This window comes from Peromyscus maniculatus, chromosome 17 (genome assembly GCF_049852395.1).
Source record: "Peromyscus maniculatus bairdii isolate BWxNUB_F1_BW_parent chromosome 17, HU_Pman_BW_mat_3.1, whole genome shotgun sequence".
Taxonomy (NCBI): Eukaryota; Metazoa; Chordata; class Mammalia; order Rodentia; family Cricetidae; genus Peromyscus; species Peromyscus maniculatus.
Window position 1 is genome coordinate 7,358,912 of NC_134868.1, and position 16,869 is coordinate 7,375,780.

General features: G+C 42.6%; 1 protein-coding gene across 2 annotated transcripts in view; it reads right to left on the reverse strand.

The window, feature by feature from the left end:
- The window catches only part of LOC102907262 (arylamine N-acetyltransferase 3-like), a 74,528-nt gene that overhangs the window by 36,238 nt on the left and 21,421 nt on the right, over positions 1-16,869 (reverse strand). Inside the window, exon 2 of one of the 2 annotated variants that reach the window (XM_006989562.4) lies at positions 7,414-7,577. The exons of the other annotated variant lie outside the window; for it this stretch is intronic. The gene's annotated coding sequence lies outside the window, so the exon portion shown is untranslated. The remainder of the gene's footprint in view (positions 1-7,413; positions 7,578-16,869) is intronic. 2 annotated transcript variants of the gene reach the window in all.

A 16,869-nucleotide genomic window follows, 5' to 3' on the forward strand; every position in this document is an offset into this window, starting at 1 on the left:
GCATGGGTACATTGCCCATCATACAGACATGTGGCTCAAAACTACTTGGTGCTTCCTGTAATGCATTTGTAGACAATTCTGTCCTGTGTGGAGGCATAATGGTCACCTTTATACTACCTTAGCTTCCCCCTGGGTGGGACTGGTGAGGATTTCTTGGCTTACTTACATGTCTTTTTCACTGTGATATGAGGAGCACATTTCATAAAGGACAAACTCTGGGTGGAGAACTTGGCCATGTCTTGGAGGAGATTTGAAGCTAAGAGTTGAGGATGAGCTAAGAGTATGAGTTTTTGTTTTGTTTTGTTTTGTTTTTCTCTTGTGTGCTTAGTAACACAGGGCAGGACAGAGATAACTTGAAGAAGCTACTATGAGGTGAAAGGGAACCAGAATGAGAGGATTTGAAATCCTTTGCCTATTCACACTGAGAAAGATGAGGAAGTATGTTCTGGGGAGAACACAAAAGATGTGCCCAGACAACCATGTAATAAGGAAACAATGACTGTGACTCACAGATACAATCAATATCTCAGCACCACTTTCTTAATGTCAGTGGTCCCAGTAACAGCCTATAGGACAGGCAACATTCTGGTGATCTACAGGTTAGTGATGTGACCATTATTGATGCTGAAGGACAGAGAATAGAAAAAAGAAGAGGATACATTTTTGAAGCCTCAAACCCAATGGAATTTGCTTTGGCTTTGAATTTGCTTAAGGTACATTTGTTCTTTCTGAGTTTCCTTTTTAAAATGGGAGTGTCTACATTTTCACCCTTTGTGTAGCAAACAGACAATCTGTTTACAGCTGAAGTGGAATTTTGTGTCACATTTGCTACCACAATTTAGATAGTAGTTACATGATACATTGGACTTAGCTTTGATTTAGGCATGTGTTGAGAATTTTGTGGCTGTTAGAATATGGTGAATAGGTTTTGTAAACAAGAAGGTAATGAGCTTTAGGGGGGATAGAAGGCAAAATGTTATGTGTGGAATTATGACTGTGCTCAAATACATGTGTTGAAGTCTAATCCAGGCCACCTCAGAACCTGATGTTCTTTGATTTAGGTCTTTAAAGAGAAAACTAAGGCAGAAGAAGGTGTTATTCTGGACTGTAGTCCAATGCCACATGTGTCCTTAGAAGAAGAGATTAGGATGCAGACCACACCTGGATTGGCAGTGATGAGGTGAGGGCAGTGAGAAGTAAGAGAGTACAAACTAAGGTAAGAAACCTCAGGAGATCAAGCCTGCTAATGCCCAAGTCTTGGGCTTGTATCATCTAGAACAATGTGCTAATGTATTTCATTTATTTTAACCATCGTGTGTGTGTGTGTGTGTGTGTGTGTGTGTGTGTGTGTGTGTGTGTATGTGTGTTGTACTATTTAGCCCTCGCAAGTAAATGTAACCACATTGTCTTAGGGTTTCTATTGTGAAGAAACACCATAACTACTGACCACAGCAACTCTTATAAGGAAGACATTTAATTGGAGTGGCTGGCTTACAGTTTAGAGGTTCAGTCCATTATCATCATGGTGGGAGATACCTGCCTGCAGGCAGACATGGTGCTGGAGAGGTAGCTGAGAATTCTACAGGCAACAGGAAATAGCTGAGACACTGGATATGGGTTGAGCATACATGAGACCTCAAAACCCATCCCCACAGTGACACACTTTCTCCAATAAGACCACATCTACTCCATCAAGGCCACACACCCTAGTAGTGCCACTCCTCTTGGGGACCATTTTCTTTTAAACCACCACACATGCACAATAGCAAACTACCATTTGAAACAGACACCAGATCTGGCTTATCAGAACAATGCATAGCTTGTTCTGAGTATTGGGCCTCACATGATCATCTAGGCCCTAAGATACTATTGATATCCAACTTTTTCATAAAATCAGCCCATTAGCATTCTTTCCTGAAATCTCAGCATACAGAGAAGTTGGGTACAGAAGAAAAGGACAATTCCAAGTTTGCTTTAGAAATGGCAGCTGTTCCTTCCATCAGTAAACATGCCGATACCTTGATATTGATGTTGTCAGGCATCTGCTCACTGCATAATTGATATCTCACGGCCTGATTAACTATGAAAAGATTTAAATGAGTTCCAGACTCCAAACTCCAATTAATGAGAATATAGCATTTTAAAGTCTTTACTGTAAAGGAAAGACAACATCCAAGGATTGGAAAGCAAGCAGTGAGCTTAGCCACTGTTCAGACAAGTATTCATGTGGAGGAAGAACTTACTGGCAGCTTCCTAGAGGGAAGGGGTGTATGACTGAGAAGGGGTGTATGGCTGTGAATCAAGTTTTGACCCTTTCTGGCTGGCTAACATCAAAGCATTTCGTGAGTCTTCATTTTGTTGGTTAAAGCAAGCTCTCTGGTTATTCGTCTATAAAATTAATCCATTTTGGTGCTCCTTAGCAGGGAGATGGCAGGGTTTGTTTTAGGTTTGAGGCAGAGTTCACAGCGGTTTATCAGTGTCGGCTGACTGGGACCAGCTTGTACAGGTGCCGTCTGTTTCGCTGGCAATTGCCGCTCTGAGTGTGATGCTCATGGCTTAAGTTCACTACCCCGGCAAGTGAGAAATGTGTGCTCACCTTTTACAGTGTCCCTCAGTTTTGCACCACGGCTTAAGTACTTTCCTACATTCAATACAGATGGAATCAGGTGTGATTTTTACTTGTGTATGTGTGTGTGTGTGTGTGTGTGTGTGTGTGTGTGTGTGTGTAAATGTTCACAGCAGCCAGAAAGAAGTCATCAGATCCCCTGGAGCTGGCGTTACAGGCAGTAGTGGACTGCTTGACATTGGTGCTGGGAACTGAACTCAGGTCCTCTGGATAGCAATAAGGGCTCTTAAGTTCTGAGCCATCTCCCCAACCTCCATCTATGATTTTTGTTCACTTAGATTAATGTCTAGAAGTTCAACCACAGTGTAGCTATTATATATCACATTCCTGTTATTGACAAAGGGGTATTGAAGAATACAGTGCCTTTGGTCATGTCTCCATGTAAGGAAGATGCTTTCATTTTTCTAGTCTTCAGCCAAGCACATGCTAGATGTATGGTTAGCACTCAGTAAGTGCCAGTCAACAGAATCTATTCATACAGCAGTGAGAGATCACATAAAGCAAGCAAGTCCATAGCACACCAGGACAGATGTGCAATCACCACACATATCAAGTGCAATTGGAGAAGCAGCTGAAGAAGGAGCTGCTGCTTCTGCCTGGGAGACCTGGAAAGTGTTTCCGCAGGAAATATACATTTTGGTGTAAATACGAAAGAGACTTTGAATTTGGTTGTATTTTTCTGTGCCAGTGCCGCCTTGTGACTCTAGAGGAACAAATTAGAATCAAGGTTGAGGAGTGAGTTGGGGTGGGTTGAGATGGGTGGAGGGGTGGCAGTATGGAGGCGGCATTCTGCGAGGTTATAAGCAAAGATATAAATGTGGATCAGGGCCAGATTTGATTTCAGCCAAACAGCTTGGACCATAGTAATCCTCGGGGCTCAGATGTCACATTTCTGTAGAGCAACCTCTGAAGTGCCAGTCAGAATTAATCCTTGTTGTCTGCCGGAGAGGGGATAAGGCTGTGTTTCAATAACCAGCAAACAGAATGCGTTCTGAGGCGACAGAGCTGGTGGTCTCCCTGTCGGTGTCCTGGCTGGACAAGTGGCGCATGCTCCTCAAACTCTCGCCTCTCACAGGACCCAACACAGGAAGGTGCCATCCATCACGGACTGCTGAAATACTGTGAAGAATGAGCACTGCTCTGTGAGAGGCAGGCTTTGTGTGTTCCTTGGATTTGCCAACTGTGTTCTCTCCAACTGTATGACAGCCAAGCCCGTCCATCTGGCTCTGTCCTTCCAGGTCTGGGTCCCCTGAAAGCTGATAATTCCTGTGACAAGAAGCAGAAGCAAAGAGCAACCCCAGAGGGCTCTTTGTCTTTTCTTCTTGTCTCTATAATATTTGTATACAGTATAATCTTCAGTCTTTGGACCAAAAGCCTGTTACATGGTGTCTACTGACTCCTTTACTTCAAAATTTGGGGTTCACCACAGTTAGGCACCTTGGAGTCTGTGTCCTCCGGTGAGAACTCCCAGGTGGGTTGACTTTGTTTACCGCGTGGCCCAGGGAGGCCCACCTCCAGGAAGCTTTCTTCACCTTTCGTCACCAGCTTAGGTCTCCCCTTCCCACCAGGACTATCATACAGAGCACGGTGGGGAGCCCAGGGCATGCCAGCCATATCCTGTACGGTAGCGTGATCAAGCAGCCTCAGCCCAGACTTCATTTCATCCTCTACCTGCTTAGGGACAGAAGTCTCTTCCTGGCTCTGGCCCCGGGGTTGTAGAAAGGGCAGGAGAAGTGTGACGGTGTCCAACCCCATCAGGGTAACCCTGGTGATCTCGGAACAGGAAGACTGGTTTACTCATTTGCAAACTGGGGCGTCACGATCATTTATGCCTAGAAAACACCCCACTTTCACATTGCTGCCATTCTGTGGTACACCGAGAAGAAACTACGGTGGCTGCAACAGAGAATCAGCAGGTCCTGCCTGGGCAGGACGGTCTGCAGCTACAGACGCACTTTATTGTCAGGAGGCTGGGTTCAGGCAAGACACTGCTTTATAACCAGTGCCTCTATTGCTATATTATTTATGCGCTTGCTCATTTCTGCCTTATCATGCACAGGCTGCAAGGGCTAGAGGCCCCACATTGCTGACGGGTTGTGAGATGGTTTAGGTGTGGGCCCGACAGGCTGATGATGGACGTAGACATTTCAGAACTATATGTCGTAATGGGTGACAGCTGTTTGTTCTGACAGCTCTTCAGAGGATTTGTCTTCTGAGCTGCTTTGTTTTCCAGGTTGCCTGGGAATCTGTGGGCTAGGACATTCTTCTGACATTGGTCGGCAAGTAAGTCAGCTTATAATGATTGGGGCGCTGGCTTGAGCTTGAGTTACCTTTGTGGCTGCATTACCAATGGAACTTACGTAATCTTCTGTTTCACTCCTTGACCAAAATGAAGAGGTCCCTTCCCTGGCAAGTGTTCCTTACCTCCCTGTGCCTAACCATCCCCTGCTCCCTGGGATGCTGTGGTGGGTTGATGGTGCACTGGGAACACAGATCCCCCCACCCTGCTTTGCCCACACCTTCATCAGCCAGCAGAATAATCACTGCCACACCCTCTTTCAAGCCCTTCTCTTGAATTCCTGTGACTAGCTGATACCAGAAACCTCATTTTTATTTTGCCAACCACATCAACGAACCCACGGCATTCACTAGAACTCTTTCTTTCTGTACCTGGTTCTCTCACTTCTTCTAAAATTACGAATCTGGTGGTTGGAGATCCAGTAGACATGCGGTGTCTTGAGGATAATGGATACAGATAGTCTTCTCTGGTCAGTGGGGACTTAGGCGTGGAAGAGGACTGTAGCAACTCTGTGTCTACGCATTGTTGAGGAGGGAGAAATGGAAAATGAAATGCCCACTTGCATCTAGAATCTAACTGCTTTAACTGGTCTTTGGTTCTAAATAGCTTGGCTGGCTGGTTTTTGATGGAGAGGGTGGTTTCCCCGTGGGCAGATAACTGTTAGAAGTGTGCCCACACATCAGAGATGACCTACCCCTGACTGGCCTTGATTATGGAAAGTGACACGCCGTGACTATGCAGCTTCCTTGCTGACACAGCTGAGATGCTTCGTATTGACCGAGATCAGGTGTCTCCTCAGTAGCAGAGACAACAGTGATGGGCACCTGCATCTGTGTGTGTCCAAAAATCATGCCTGACTGAGAAACAAAATGAGAACTTGGTTGTTTTTTTTTTTAAGAAAGGATATTTTTGTCAATATATTCTAAGTCCTTGTGCAAAAGGAATGCTGAGAGTCAGCCTCACTTGTCAATGAAACTAGAGTATTGGAGTGTGGGGACACCGGCAAGGGGAAGGCCGTTTCTTCTGGTGCCTCTCTGGTCTGCACAATATACTTTTCCTCTCAGTGAGTGTGGGACAGTAAGCGTTCCAAGTAGCGATTGAAATTCACATCTCACCAGAATGATAGATTCTAGAGGCTGAGAGCTGGGCTCAGCCAGTGAACTGCAAAGAAAAAATTTACATACTCAGAATTAGAATTTCATTCATGCATCTGTGGCCGAAACTATTAACCAACAGACAGCATTTATTAAGTACCTAGGTTTTATTTTTCCGTAGAAGGCTTGCTTCTTCCCTGAGTTACAGCATAAACCTGTCATTTCCGTAGTATTAGCATCACCCAGGATCTCTGCTACTGAGGTGCAGCTTATTCTTACCTTGGTGAGGATTTTCTTTTCTTTTTTTTTTTTTTTTTTTTTTTTTGTCTTGGAGGAAAGCAAAAATACAAGGAATGGCCTGGAGATGAGGTTCAGTCACAGAGTACTTCCCTAGTATGCAAGAAGTCCTAGGGTCAGTCACGGAGCGCTTCCCTAGGATGCAGGAAGCCCTATCAATCCCCAGCACTACAAACAACCAACAAACATTTCCCCAACAAAAACAGTAACAGCAAACAGCAATTCTGCTGTGCACACAACAGGATTTTGACTTTCTTATTATTGGGAGTGGAGAGTTTGGGTCTTGTCAATCACCCCTATGGGGAGCCCCCCCTCCCCATCCGGTTGGAGTAGGTGGAGACTGTAGATGTGCTGACCCATTGGTTGCATAGAGCACCTAACACTATGGTGTTAAAGGCCGGTGGGGATGTGGAATGGGGAAGGTTGGTGCCGTTAAGTGCAGGCTCCCCTCCACCAGCAAAGCACGCATTTATTTCCATCTCATGCATCATTCAACAAGCGCGTTTTGAACACCGCTATCTGTCAAGCACTGCTAGTCAGAACTGGGTGCATTCATCCATTTGTTTAGCAAATATTTGCTTAACATCTATGAGCTCAAGGATGAATAAGGCAGAGTCCCTGCTTGATGTGAACTTAGTTGATGCCTCCCTTGAGAGGAGAAACTCTTTCCTTGCTTAGCAATCTTCCCAGAGATCTGCTTGCAGTACTTGAATTGTATGTGAGCTGCATATACTTATGAAGCCCCTTGAAGACTGCATATGCTCAGCAGGCAATGTCATTCTGTCCTTCCTATACCCCTTGTTTTAAAGCTTATATGTAGGCATTGTGTCATCTCCACTAATTTTGGTGGTTAAGATAGTCATCCATTCCAGCTCGAACTCCCCCTCCTCTAAGCTTTCATCCCCTGTCCCTTGCCCTCCATTATGCCCCCCTTACCCCCAGTTTGATCCTGTAGATATCATCCATTTCTCCATCGCTGGGTGATTCATGCACCCTTTCTAGGGTCCTGCTTACTAGCTAGCCTCCCTGGAGCTGTGGGTTGCAGTCTGGTTATCCTTTGCTTTATATCTAGTATCCACTTATGAGTGAGTACATACCATGTTTGTCCTTCTGAGGCTGGGTTACCTCACTCAGGGTGATATTTTCTAGTTCCATCCATTTGCCTACAAACCCCATGATGTCATTGTTTTTCTCTGCTGAATAGTACTCCATTGTGTATATGTTCCACATTTTCTTTATCCATTCTTCAATTGAGGGGTATCTAGGAACAGAGTGGGACAGCAAAGAAAGAGATACCATGAGAAATGAAAATACCATAGGAATACAAAGAAGCAGAGTGCTAGCAAGTTTCCCAGGAATCGACAAGGATGATTCCATAGACCACTGGTAATAGTCAAGAGGGTGGCTGAGCACTTTGGTCATTGGATAGCTGAATACCCTAACTGTCATCATAGAACCCTCATCTAGTGGCTGATGGAAGCAGATGCAGAGAACCACGGCCATGTCCCAGGCTCAGCTCCAGGAGTCCAATCAATATGAGAGAGAGGAGGAATTCCATGAGCAAGGGATATTGAGATCATGAGTGGAAAAAGTACAGAGACAACTAGCCAAACTAGTGGAAACACATGAACCGTGGACCAATACCCGAGGAGCCCCCAGGGTACTGGACTAGGCCCTCTGGATAAGCAAGACAGTTGTTGAGCTTGAACTGTATAGGGGGCCCCCAGGCAGTGGGATATGGTGAGACAGTTTGCAGAGCCTTGGTGCAGGAAGGAGGGTCTTAGACATGCCTCAACTGAATGCGCCAGGCTCTGCTGACTCCCCATGGGAGACCTTGCCTTGGAGGAGGTGGGAATAGGGGGTGGGTTGAGGAACAAGGGTGGGGGGCGGGAGGAGGGGGACAGGGGAATCTGTAGTTAGTATGTAAAATGAATAGAAAATCTCTCAACAATAACAACAACAAAAAAGATAGCCATCCAGAATCTTCTATGTAGCTCAGTGGTTTGGGCTAGTGTCCCATTAGTTAGTGTTACAATAAGATTAAGCTACCAAGTTAGATCCTGTGGAAGAAGGAAGAGATTAAAAACAACAACAACAACAACAACAACAAAACCCCCCACAGATTCAATGCCCCATTCAGGAATTCACCCCTTCAATGTAGATCTAGACTGTGTTGAATTTTTTGCAAAGCACTTTCAGGATAAGTTCAAAGTATAAAAAGAACTACATAATTTAGAAGGTAGTATGGTGATAGTATAGTACTAATGACTCAAGGACAACTATCAGAGCCTGTCTGAAAAACACCCAGAAGCACAGCAGCTGAGTGATGGACAGGCAGAGCCACTGGGTGTTACCGGGGATCCCAGAAAATAAGTGGACTCTGGTTCCTTGAGGACTTAAAGACAGGTCTTTTTCAGGCCACACCCCAGACCAAAAAGTAAAATGGTGGCCCTGAGAGAAGCTTACAGGCTCCTTTTACACACAGCTAAAGAAATTCTAGAGGAAGTGAGGTCATTCTATTTAGAATTGGCTTACACTAGTGATAGTCATATAGTTCGTTCCTGATTGGTTAGGGCTAGCAGGGGGTGGCTAAGGCTATAGTTTTACCATTTGGGGGCAAGTCTGGACAAGTCCCTGGCTCTGTCCTTATATGGTTATTGCCTTGGGATACTGTGGGGGCTGGCAGGCTTGGTATGTGCAGTTCCCCTAGTGTGGGGGGGGTTGGGTGGGATGGGGGGGCATTGGTGATTGATTGATTGATTGCCCTTTGTTTGTGGCTCTTTAAGAAACTGCTTGCTCAGTCTCAGGAAACTGAAACTGAGGCCTGATCTCTAACAGAAGACTGAGCAGCCTGTTATGGCATCTACTCGACTCTCTCATTCCCCCCTTGAGTAGTGTATCATCTCAAATCCTGGAGGTGTTTCTTCTTGGTTTACAGGCTTATACTGTTGCCTTAAAACCATCAGTTGGACTGTGGGGATATGTCCTTTGATAAGCCTGACTAAGGCATTAATTATACATGGTCCGTAGGTTAGAGCCAACAGTAAGAGGACTAAGGGCCCATCTAAGGCTGATAAGAGGTAGTTACCCATGATGACAAGTTAAATAGGGATTCATGCTATCCTTCATTTTGTTGTCTTTCTTATTGTTTGTCTTGCAACCTCTTTCTAAGTGGGGCCATGGAGTTCTTAATAACCCCAGAATAGTTCACATAAAACCAGCATTGCTCTCCTAAAGGTCTTGCCTAGGTGCCCTTGTCAAAGGAACAATAGTTAAAGCCTCTTCTATTTTGGAGAATGATTTCAGCTAGAGAGGAAAGTGATTCTTCTAAATGTGCAACAGATTTTACTAGGGCAGCAACATTTGCATCTATTGCCATTCTCAAGGCTCTGTAGTCCTGATCTTGAAATACTCAAGGCGTTACATCAACTGGATTGGTCCATATCAGCTTTCAGCAAGTTCAGGGCTCAAGTCATTTGGAGCAGGTTGTAGTGAGCAGCTGATGCTTGGATGTGTCTCTCAGCCAAGTGAAAATCTGCTGAGAAAGAGATAGACTAGGGACAGAAGTTACAATTTAGGAACTTACAAACCTTATAGTAAATACACATAGGAATTCACATAGGTGGCCTGGCAGGGCCAGGGCAGTGACACCCTAGGAGGAACTCCCAATGGGAGCTCTCCATCAGTGGTAAGTAGGAGCTGATGGGTGCCTCCTATGGGCAGACAATTCCAGAAGGCACTCATTTATGCTCCTTGTAAATCCCAGTGGAAGCTAGCCCGTGTCATCAATAGCAACAGACCTACTAAACACTCTTATTGGTTTTCTTCTTCCCGGTCCCTAGCCTGCCTAGCCTACTGGTATCATTTCCCAAGCTACCGTCCAAGTCTCTATAGGCTACTATCTCTACCCCTCATTTACCCCAATAAGCTTACTTTCTTAGCTGGCATTCCCAATCCCACTCCCTGCTCTCCACTTAAGCAGAAGGTGGTTTGGGTGCCAGGGCAGTAATCTCTGCAAAACAGCGCCTCACTCTATCACTATGCCTGCTTACTTGCATATCCTCTTAGTCATCCTGTTTGTGGTTAAACCCATTTTTGTGACCTGGTGTCTGGGATAGTGTGCTATCTCCTTGGTTTGTGGACGGAAATGCCCTCACACTAGGGGGTGTCATTTGACAAGTCACTCATCCTATTAGCTCCCACTGAATTGGAACCTCCTAAGTAGAAAATGGTTCTTGCATTAACTTTACCACCCAAAAAGAATGTGACAGGGCACATGCGGTGAATCCTGAAGCCCAGGGAGTTTGAATGACAGCCATGGAAACAAGCCTCATAGATTAAGATTCAGTTCTCATCAAGGAATTACCACATGGACCCAAATGGACTTCAGATCTATTATGGACTGGTGGCTAACAGACGCTCCTGGGTTGGTTCTTATATGAATGAAAGTGTATGTGGTAGTTATGTTTGTTTTATTATTGTATTTTTGGTGTCTGGAGGAAAAGTAATTTGTGTCAATAGGTGACAAGGTCTGATGTCAAGAATAATGGCACTTAAGGTTTGGACTGACATTACCACAATGGAAAAGTCTCCTTCACTCCTGGACCTGGTGGAAAGACCCTGGCCTTCCAACCTGAGTCTCCAGCCATAATGCAAGAGAAAGGATATTTTAGAGTTTGAAATGAACAAAGAATATTTTACATATAAAAGGAATGTAAATTTTTTCTGAGTAGATGATTATGGCAGGTTATCCCAAAGATGATCTGAAAAATGCAGAATCTAGAAACTTCTACTTGCACATCAAGAATCTGAAACAGTTAATGTGGTGGTATTGTGTTCCCCAAAATATTGTGCACCCTAATAAACTTATCTGGGGTCAGAGATAGAACAGCCACTAGATTCAAAGGCTAGAAAATGGTGACACTCACACCTTTAATCCTAGCATTCCAGAGGTAGAAATCTCTCTGGATCTCTGTGAGTTCAAGGCCACATTGGAAACTGCCAGGCAAGGAGACACACACCTTTAATCCCAGAAAGCAAGCCTTTAATCCCAGGGAGTAGTGGTAGAAAGCAGAAAGGTATATAAGACGTGAGGACCAGAAACTAGAAGCATTTGGCTGGTTAAGCTTTCAGGCTTTGGAGCAGCACAGTTCAGCTGAAATTCATTCAGGATGAGGATTGAGAGGCTTCCAGTCTGAGGAAACAGGATCAGCTGAGGAACGGGCAAGGTGAGGAAGCTGTGGCTTTTTCTACTTCTCTGATCTTCCAGAGTTCACCCCAATAACTGGCCTCAGGTTTTATTTTATTAATAAGTACCATTAAGAGTCATGCTACAAGTTTATGGGTGTAAATCCAACAAGAATGTAGCAAAGAAGGCACACTGTGATTTTGAAGCTAGGTTGTAAAGGTGTCTAAACTCTTCATGGGCAAAGGATGGGGGTGGGGGAATCTCAGGTGCTTCAAATGTTTTGAATTTTCCAAATGACTATAGATTAGGTCCTTCTTTAAAATAAGTAATAAAATGGTTTTCTGGGATGTGAGCTTTAATCACAACTTAAAACCAAAATTGTAAGTGTTAGAGAGATGGTTCAGTGCTTAAGAGTATGTACTGCTCTTTGAGAAAACCCAGGTTCAGCTGCCAGTACCCATATTGGCAGCTCACAACTGGGTGTAACTCCAGATTGAGGGAATCTGACATCTTCCTCTGCCTCTATGAGCATCTGAGCCCATGTGCAAATACCACATAAAAATAAATATACACATAATTAAAAATAAAAGAAATTGTAAAAATTATCAATTACAGAAAAGGATAGAAAAGTAGGAGGTGTAATAGTTGAGGAAAAGAGGAGTGTAGGAGTGGGAAGAAGAAAAGAGAAAGCCATGAGGGGAAGGTACAATACAGCATATTGTATACATGTACGGAATTGTCAAAAATAAATAATTTAAAATGTGAGTTATTTTCCACATTGTAAGCTAGAAGCCTCACACACAGAGTCTAAAATTTCCCTGCAAGAAAATCCAGCCACCCTGGGGCCAACATGGTGTGAGGGACCCACACTAGTCTCATCCCAGTTCCACTCTTGTCTGTACAGATACTTGCAGATAATTAACAGCTCATTCTTACCACAGAAATCCTCTGCCTACAAGAGGACACTAGGGCACAAAAGTGATGTCCTGTGTGTTCTTTGAAATTTCAGACTCAAAGAGAAAAAAAAATGTGTGAGGGAAATAAACGGTTGTTTCAAGATACCAAATTCCAGAGCAACTTGTTAAGAATCAAAAGTAACTGAACACTCATTTACTTGTTAAAGTTTTTATTTTATTGTAAAATGATGATAATTGTGCACATTTATTGGGCAAAGGTACTATTACATAGACGTTGTGGAATTATTAAATCAAACTAACAAACATCTTTCAGCTATTTAGAAACATGCAAGGTAGGTGTGATGATTTGAATGAAAATGACCCCCATAGGCTCACAGAGGGCGGCACTATTAGGAGGTGTGGCCTTGTTGGGGTGTGGCCTCATTGGAGGAGGTGTGGCCTTGTTGGAGGAGGTGTATCATTGGGTGAGGGCTTTGAGGTTTCCAATGCTCAAGACAGGTCCAGTATCTCTCTCTCTCTCTATTTTCCTGCTGCCTGCTGATCCAGATGTAGAACCCTCAGCTCCTTCTCCAGCACCATGTCTGCCTGAATGCTGCCATGCTTCCTGCCATGATGATAATGGACTAAGCCTCTGAACTTGTAAGCTATCCCCAATGATATGTGGTCACAGTGTCTCTTCACAGCACTAGGAACCCTAACTAAGACAGTAGGCTAACTGTAGATCCTCACCTTTCTCTCCTCTCCTCCAAATCCATTCCCTAGTCTGATCCCAGCTTTGCAGCAAACTGCCTGCTGCTTCCTCCCTTTCCTCCCTGCCCCCACCACACATCATCTCCTCCAAACTTCCTTCCCTTGACTGGTCCCTTTATTACAGGACATTTGACCCAAACACAAAAGGATATACTTCCTTTCAGCACCTCATGGAACTTTCCCCAAAACTGATCACAAACTCAGAAACAAAGCAAGTCTCAACAGATATGAGAAAATTGAAACACCACCCTACATCCTATCTAAATGCCATGGAATAAAGCTGGATATCAACAATAGAAACCACAGAAAGCCTACTCATGGAAACTGAATGACCCATTACTGAATGAAAACTGGGTCATGACAGAAATTAAGCAAACAATTCAAGAGTTTCTAGAATCAAATGAAAATTAATACAAAACATACCCGAACTTATGGGACACCATTAAAGGGATTCCAAGAGACAAGTTCATAGCACTAAATGCCTACATAAAAAAAAAATGGAGAGATCTCATACTTGTAACTTTTAAGAGAACACCTCAAAACTCTAGAACGTAAGCGGAGAAATCACACCAAAAAGGAATAGATGGTAAGAAATAATCAAACTCAGGGCTGAAATCAGTAAAATAGGAACAAAGAAAAATACAGAGAATCAATGGAACAAAGAGTTTGTTTTTTGAAAAATCAATAAGATTGACAAACCTTATAAAACACCAAGAGAAATATCTGAACTAACAAAAGTAGAGATGAAAGGGGGCATAACAGCAAACACAGAGGAAGTCCAGAGAATCATACTTTAAAAACCGGTACTCCACCAATTGGACAATCTAAAAGAATAATTTTCTTGATACATACCACTTACCAAAGTTAACTCTAGGTCAGATAAGCCATTTTAAGCAGACCTATAATCCCAAGTGGAATAGAAGCAGTCATTAAAAGTCTCACAACAACAACAACAACAAAAACAAAGATCAGGGCCAGATGGTTTTAGCAGAGAATTCTACCAGATTTTCAAAGATGACTTAATGCCAATGCTCCTCAAATTATTCCACAAAATAGAAACAGAAGGGCACAGACCAATTTCCCCTATGAATATAGACACAAAAATTATCAATAAAATACTTGCAAACAGAATGAGATGCAGGGATGTTTCAATATATGTAAATTGATAAATGTTATTCACCACATAAACAAACTGGAAGATTAAAACCACATGATCATCCCATTATATACAGAAAAGACCTTTGACAAAATCCAACACCCCTTTTTGATAAAAGTCCTGGAGAGATTAATGATACAAGGAACATACCTCAACATAATAAAGGCAGTTTACTGCAAGCCTGTAGCCAACATCAGCTCAAATGGAAAGAAACTCAAAACAATTCCACTAAAATCAGGAACAGGATGAGATTTTCTGCTGTTTGTGGCATTGAAGTCTTGGCTAGAGCAATAAGACAACAGAAGGGGATATCAAGAGGATACAAATTGGAAAAGAAATGAAAGTATCTTTATTAGCAGATGATATGATAGCTAACATAAGTGACAGTAAAAATTCCATCATAAAACTCCTGTAACTTATAAACATTTTCAGCAAAGCATCTGGATACAAAATTAGCTCACAAAAATCAGTAGCCCTCCTATATATGAATGACAAACAGACTGGGAAAGAAAGCAGGGAAAACAACACCTTTTACAATAGCCTCAAACAATATAAAGCATCTTGGGGTAACTCTAACCAAACAAGTAAAAGACTTGTATGGCTTTAAGACACTGAAAAAGAAACTGAAGAAGACATCAGAAGATGGGAACCTCTTCCATGCTCATGGATCAGTAGGATTAATATTCTAAAAATGACCACCCTACCATGACTATTAAACTCCAACACAATTCTTTACAGATCTTGAAAGGACATTTTCAGCTTCATATGAAAACACACACACACACACACACACACACACACACACACACACACTCACACACACACATATAAAGGATAGTTAAAACAATCATACTGCTGGAGGTATCACCATCCCCAATTTCAAGTTATACGACAGAGCTATAGTGATAAAAACAGCATGGTAATGGCACAAAAACAAACACCTTGAGCAATGGAATTGAATTGAATATACAGATATAAACCACACCTATGGATATCTGATTTTTTTTTAATAAAGAAGCCAAAAATACACACTGGGAAAAAAAAAAAAACAATCTTCAACAAATAGTGCTGGTCAAACTGGATGTTAGTATGTAGAAGAATGCAAATAGATCCACGCTTATCATCCTGCACAAAACAGAACTCCAAATGGATCAAAGATTTCAACATACAACCTAGATATACCTGATAGAAGAGAAAGTGGCGAATAGGCTTGAATACATTGACGTGGGAAAAGACTTTCTGAACAGAACACTGTTAACTCAGGCACTAAGATCAACATTTAATAAATGGGACCTCATGAAACTGAAAAGCTTCTATAAGGCAAAGGACACTGTCAATAAGACAAAGCAGTAGCCTACAGAATGGGAATTTTTATTTTAAACCAACTCTACATCTGATAGAGACCTAATATCCAAATATATAGAATGAATGCTAAAAACTAGATATCAAGAAAACAAATAATCGAATTAAAAGTAGGGTACAGATCTAAACAGAGAATTCTCAACAGGGAAAACTCATATGGCTGAGAAAAACTTAAAGAAATGCTCAGCATCTTTAGCCATGAGGAAAATGCAATTCAAAACTGCTTTGATATTTCATCTTACACCTGTCAGAATGGCTAAGATCAATAACAGAAATGACAGCTCATGCTGGTGAGGATGTGAAGCAAGGGGAACACTCCTCCATTGCTGGTGGAAACACAAGTTTGTATACTCTATGGCAATAAGTGTGATGGTTCAGGAAGATGGGAAATGATCTACCTCAACACTCAACTATTCCACTCCTGGGCATATATCCAAACAACACTTCATCCTACCTCAGAGATACTTGTTTAATAATGCTGCTTTATTCATAATAGCCAGACATTGGGAACAACCTATCAGATGAATAGATAAAGAAAATGTAGTAGATTTACACAATGGAATATTACTCAGCCATTTAAAAAATTGAAATCATAAAATTTGCATGCAAATGGATGGAACTAGGGAAAAAAATCATCCTAGGAGAGGCTCAGACCCAGAAGGACAAATATGTTATATATTCGCTTACCTGTGGATATTATCTGTTAAGTTAATGATAATCATCCTATAAACTGTAGAACCACAGAAGTGAGGTATAAAGTAAGAGAGTAGGGGGCAAAGATCTCACTAGGTAAGAGAAATGGAATAGACAGTTGTGAATGTGGGGGAGCTAGAATGTGAGGATCAAGTGAGGAGAGGGGGACAAAGAAGGGAATATGGGAAGAAAAAGCTAAAATTAAGGGCCATGTAAGTGGCAGTATGGAAACTTAATACAGTAGAAGCTTCCTAACAACATATACATATACAAAGTTGATCTAAATGAAATTGCCCAGTTATGGGGGAGACAAACACCCAATTGGACATCTCTTCATCTCTTGTCACCAAATGAAGATTCCAGTACTGGGACTGTTACATCTAATTGAGTTGTTGGCCAGAGGGGACCTGGGGGAATCCCAAAACAACCCAGGCTACTGCCAAGGCTAGAGGTTATTCTCCACAAACAGATGGCAAGGCTCCATTGC